Consider the following 6,362-nt stretch of genomic DNA (forward strand, 5'->3'; position numbering starts at 1 on the left):
CCGGCGGTTAAGCTCATCGACCTCACCTGAAATAAAAAGAAAATATACTCTATTGCGTATGCACACTGCCCAAATATCATTTTCTACCACACCTCTTTTATATAATAGCAGATTAATTCACCATCATAGTCACCAAATTCAACATCATTATATTACTAGTATCATATACTACAATAAACCTGTTAGAACAAATCCAGATCATATCTCACTCAAAACACATTTGTTTTAAATACATTGCTGTCGTGACAGTTAAGCACACCCACCCCCTACTTTTCATTATATAAAAATATATTTCAGATTTTTTTTAAGTATATATTTATACATCATGTTTTCTTACCAAATGTAATTAAAATAATGCTATTTTCTTCACTACTTTCAGTATTTTTTAATCAGTATTTTTGTTGTTTTTTCCTGTATAAATATCAAAATTAATTTACTTGAGAAGAAAAACTGCTTGTATTAAGATATATTTTTTCAGATATTGTGTATTTTGACTGAAACTGACATTTGTGTTCTCCCTTAGATAATGCACAATAATTAATTTATATTTTTGAAATGTTTAAAGTGCAAACTTCAGAAAGTTACATTTATTCTTTAAAAAATTATATTTATTATTTCCTTTAATTATTTTATGCTTAAAATAATTATTACCCAATTAAAATGTTGGATTTCTTTTAGAAATATTTTTCTTGTTTAAGCATAAATTAAATTAAAACTTTTCTGAGGTTTATGCTTAAAACAGGGTTTTATGCTTAAAAAATACACAAGATATATTATTACCTGAAAATATCTCTTAATATATATGCCCTTTATTATTTTTAATATTTATACTGAAAAACAAGACAAAATGCTAATTTATTTATTTTTTTTCTCTTTTTTGTTTGTTTGTGGAAAGTAGAAGATCACATTGTTTTTACATATTGCTGTATTTGCATATGTTGCATATGTTCCTGCTCAGTGATTTTACATGGAGACAATACAGTGTTGCCAAAGTTACTGTACTTGAATAATTCCTTGAACCAGAGCCATGCAGCAACATGCCCTGCATGTGTGTGTGTGTGTGTGTGTGTGTGTGCGCGTGCGTGTGTGTTGTGGAAAACCCTAAAGCTCCATAACAGTTGTTATGTAATACACTCAGTCACGCTGCCAAACTCTGAATGTACAGAAACCGAAATACATCTCACATGTGCGGCTTTATCCGTGCGGCAGAGGACGGTTTCAGTCAAACACAGGTTCTCACCGGTATACATGACCTGAAACAACAGCCTGGCAGGCAGCAGACACGCAGCGAGAGACTGATGGATCGCATGTAAAGACCTGCACAATACCTGCAGCCTCAGGTCAGGTTCACCTCTCCACAGACGGACCACTTGTGGATCACGGCGCTCGAGTTACAGTGTGGCTAAAATCAACCTGTCATGTATTTTTAGATAGTAAAATACAAAGCACAGTAAGAGTATGTTGCAGCCTGCTAACCGGTTTTAACATCAATTTTGCCTACATACACTGTAAAAAGTGATGTTGACTTCACTTAAAAAAAATTGAGGAAACCCATTGCCTTAAAATTATTAAGTAAATAATAATTTTTAAAAAAAAGTTAAGTGAACTTGACAATTCACTTAACTTATTTTTTTAAATGATCATTTACTTAAAAATTTTAAGGCAACGGGTTCCCTCAATTTTTTTAAGTGAAGTCAACTTATCACTTTTTAACAGTGTAGACAGCAACTTAAGCATAAAACACCACTGATGATGCATTGAGCGTTTCAGAAAACAATCATGCAGCGCTGTGTATTTTCTCAAATTTGAATTCATTGCTTAAAATGGCAATTATATATTAATAAATTATGATTAACTATTAGAATAACTACATTTCTCATTAGCGAGGTGGTAGCACTGATTCGTTTCAGTGAAAACATCATATACAAGTTGGCAATAATAATATATTCATATTTTATTCAACATTGCAGTATCTTTAAAAAATGCTGAGTCTAATTAAAAACAGACTGTCACCCAATATTAATGTGTTAATAAAACCAGTGTTATTTTAGTATTGTTATTATAGTTTTTATTAATATTTTGAATTAGCTTTATTTTATATATTTTTAGCTTTCTTTTTTGTTTTCAATGCTGTTCTTTTAAATTTTCTATTCATCAAAAAATACATGCATCAGTTTCCACAAAAATACGAAGCAGCACAACTGTTTTCAACACTGACGATAATCAGAAATGTTTCTTGAGCAGCAAATATATTAGAATGATTTCTGAAGATCATGTGACACTGAAGACTGGAGTAATGATGCTGAAAATACAGCTTTGATCACAGAAATATATTACATTTTAAAATATATTCATATAGAAAATATTTATTTTAAATTTCAATAATATTTCATAATATTACTGTTTTTACTGTAATATTAATCAAATAAATGCAGCCTCGGAGAGCAGAAGAGACTTACCGAAAAATCTTACCGACCCCAAACTATTACTGTACCAATGTTATTTTATTATTATTTATACACTATTATAGTTTTTATGAATATTTTGAATCAGGTTTTATTATTATATTTTCAGTTTTCATTTGATTTTTTTTTTTTTTGAAATATTACTATTTAAGTTTAATTTATTTTTATTTCAGGCTTAATTTTTATTCCCAGTCAGTAATTTTATAGTGCTTCAACTTTAACTCATTTCAGTTAGTTGACAACAATTCTACTTTTAAGTTTCCATCTATTATTTATATTTTATACATTATTTCAATTAACAAATATGTTTAATTTACAATAATAACCCTGCAACGTACTGTACATATGTGACCCTGGACCACATAACCAGTCTTAAGTCGCTGGGGTATATTTGTAGCAATAGTCAAAAATACATTGTATGGGTCAAAATTATAGATTTTTCTTTTATGCCAAAAATCATTAGGATAACAAGTACTACTGTAAATACATCAAAACATCATTTTTGATTAGTAATATGCATTGCTAAGAACTTCATTTGGACAACTTTAAAGGCGATTTTCTCAATATTTTGATTTTTTGCACCCTCAGATTCCAGATTTTCAAATAGTTGTATCTCAGCCCAAATATTGTCCGATCCTAACAAACCATACATCAATGGAAAGATTATTTATTCAGCTTTCAGATGATGCATAAATCTCAATTTCGAAAAATTGACACTTAAGACTGGTTTTGTGGTCCAGGGTTACATATAGACAATGTCATCTTTAGCTTAGCAACAAGTGACCAGTGTTGCTTGCTACCTATCTAGAAAGCTCTAAATCAGTCACTTTTGAGGTTGCATTTCCATTCGGATTCTGCCTTAGTGGTCAGCAGCCTATGTAGGCGATACGCAGCAAGGCAGCAACAGTAATGGAAATCGCCGTCTTTTCCTCCTCCAGTGGAAACTGTGATCATTTCAGCAGCTGCGATTCACGAGTCACTTGTCAAAGGCCCTGATTCACTGTGATGGACAACGCAAACCTTTCTCGGTTTTATACGCCGCTACCGAAAACACTCGGGTTTTTCCTCCTCCTGTTTGGGAAAGGCCTTGGAAGCCGTCCGCATAGTTTCTTTCTGCAGATTTTCTCTGGGCTTCTTATTTATTTATTTTCTTGCCGACTCTTTCGCGAACCTCAGTGATATTTTAGCACATGTGCATGGCAACAGCAAAACAGTAACGCAGCAGATGAATTCCTGGCCCGACCGCGTTTGTGAATTAGTGATCATGTAAAAAGCCACTGTGGCTTTGAGATTGCAAACAGGCCATGTGGAGACACAGCGAACTAACCAGCCCTCGAAATAGTCCGGCTATTTGTGCGGAGAGAGAAGAGAACGTGTGTTTGACATCAGGGACAGTTGGAGCGTCCTGTGAATGTGAATGTAGACGTGACAAGGTGTTGAGTGATCGTTTGGGACTTCTGCCAGAAAATGAAGCCATTATCAATGTTTTAATGCAGTGCTGTGTATTAAATATGGGAACATGTGAATGCAATAACAATACACAGCAACCGTTCTGAAATTTTTGAAAGAACAAATTACAGTAAGGATGCATTAAATAAATCAAAAGTCACAGTAAAGATGTATAATGTTACAAACTTTCTATTCATCAAACAATCCTGAAAAATAAAATGTATCAGTTCCCACAAAAATATTGGGCAGCACAATTGTTTTCAACATTGATAATAATCAGAAATGTTTCTTGAGCAGCAAATCAGCATATTAGGATGATTTCTGAAGGATCATGTGACACTGAAGACTGGAGTAATGATGCTGAAAATTCAGCGCTGCGTCACAGAAATAAATTACATTTCACAACATATTCACATACAAAACACTTATTTTAATTTGTAATAATATTTCACTGTCTTACTGTATTTTTGATCAAATAAATGGAAATGCCTTGGTGAGCAGGAGAGACTTCTTTCAAATACATAAAAAAATCGTATAGACTCCAAACATTTGAACAGTATTGTAGCTATTCGTTCTCTAATAATAAAAAAGAAAAAGTAATTGTTAATTTAAAATTACCCCTTTATTTATTTATTTATTAAATGTGCTATACAAAACAGCAACAAAACACTGATTTTGGCTTAATTATCAATTTTTATTCATGGCTTAATTATTTGGTCAAATTATTTCTCTTATGCTATTTTTCTTCTTATTTTTCTATGAATCTTGAATTTTTCTATTCTAAAAACATGTGGAAACCCTCTTAATACTTGAAATAAACTTAAATAAACTCAAATAAAATCAAATATAAAAAAGACTTGCCAAGCCAAAGCATTTAACTTGATGAAATAAAATAAATAAAACTTAAAACTGAAATAAACAATTAAAAAAAATATATATATATATATATATATATATATATATATATATATACACTGTAAAAGTGATAAGTTGACTTAACTTAAAAATTGCCTTAACATTTTTAAGTAAATGATAATTAAAAAAATAAGTTAATTGAATTGTCAAGTTCACTTAACTTTTTTTTTTAATTATTATGTACTTAATAATTTTAAGGCAACGGGTTTCCTCAATTTTTTTAAGTTAAGTCAACTTTCACTTTTTACAGTGTATATATACATACATGTCTACACTGTAAAAAAAAAAAAAAGTTGAGCCTTGAACTTAAAATTTTAAGGCAACCAGATTCAGCAGATTTTTGAGTTTTTTCAACTTGTCGTTTTAAGTTTATACAACAACAATTTGAGAATCTCCCACAAAAACAAGTTGAGCAAACTCAAAAATCTGCTGAAGTTGGTTGCCTTAAAATTTTAAGTTGGCTCAACTTTTTTTTTTTTTTTTACAGTGTATAATACGTCTAATAATGTCCTAAAATCAAAACAGAAAAATGAAAGAAAGAAAAATAACAATCCAAATATTAATAAAAACTATGATAGTACTGTATCTCAATGATACTAAATCAGCACTGGATCCTTCTACTCACCCTCATGTTGTTTCATAGCCATACACTGTTCATATTCCTGTGGAAGACAAAAAGAGCAGTTATGCAGTTCTTTAAACAGCGCATACAGATCCATCTGTGAAACTCCAATGTTGGAGTCTTGTGTTTCATGGAAGAAACTAATAATACTGGGTTGGAAACAACATGGTTTATAAATGATGGATTTAGGTGAACTGACAGGCCACCGGACAGGTTTTACCATAGAGAACCATAGTGGTCCTCACCACGGGGTCTGGGACCACATTTTCAATTGATAGAAGGAAGATGACACTAAAAAAAGAGAGAATTTACATCAAAAGAAGACTTTAAAAAACTGCTGAAACACTTTGCTGCCCGCATGCTTTCTACTAACCAACATAAACACAGCATATTCTCCAAGTACCCTAACCCTCATAAAAGACACATTTATAGACGTGCGGACGGAGGGGGCTCATTACAAACCCTCTTTTTTGTGGGGGTCTATTTAGGGCGATCCTCCTGATGTGGCTTGGATTTTGCTATTTTCACTTCACCCTCGAATTTTCTCCGACCAGAGGAATATCTCAAACCCCTCGGCTTTACCCAAACCTAGCTCTGGGATAATTACACAGAGATTCTCTGGCTGTTATAATGGCAGGAGTGAGGGGTCAGACGCCCACAGACCAGCCTGTCGGAGGTGTCCATCTCGCGGGGATATTTTTACCAGATCGGTGGCACATGGCAGTATTGGAGAGCGGTCCGGGACGAGAGGCCACGCTCCAATTATGGTGGGAGTACACAAATCACTCAGGCAGTTAACTCGGCAGTTTTGTGGTGAGAAGATGGAAGAGGACTTGTACAGGAAACAGATGGAGTAATATAGACTGAAAGAAAAGAGGGAGCGAGAGAGAGAAACAGCTCACCTGTCTACT

Source organism: Onychostoma macrolepis, chromosome 02, assembly GCF_012432095.1.
Source record: "Onychostoma macrolepis isolate SWU-2019 chromosome 02, ASM1243209v1, whole genome shotgun sequence".
In the NCBI taxonomy this organism is placed as follows: Eukaryota; Metazoa; Chordata; class Actinopteri; order Cypriniformes; family Cyprinidae; genus Onychostoma; species Onychostoma macrolepis.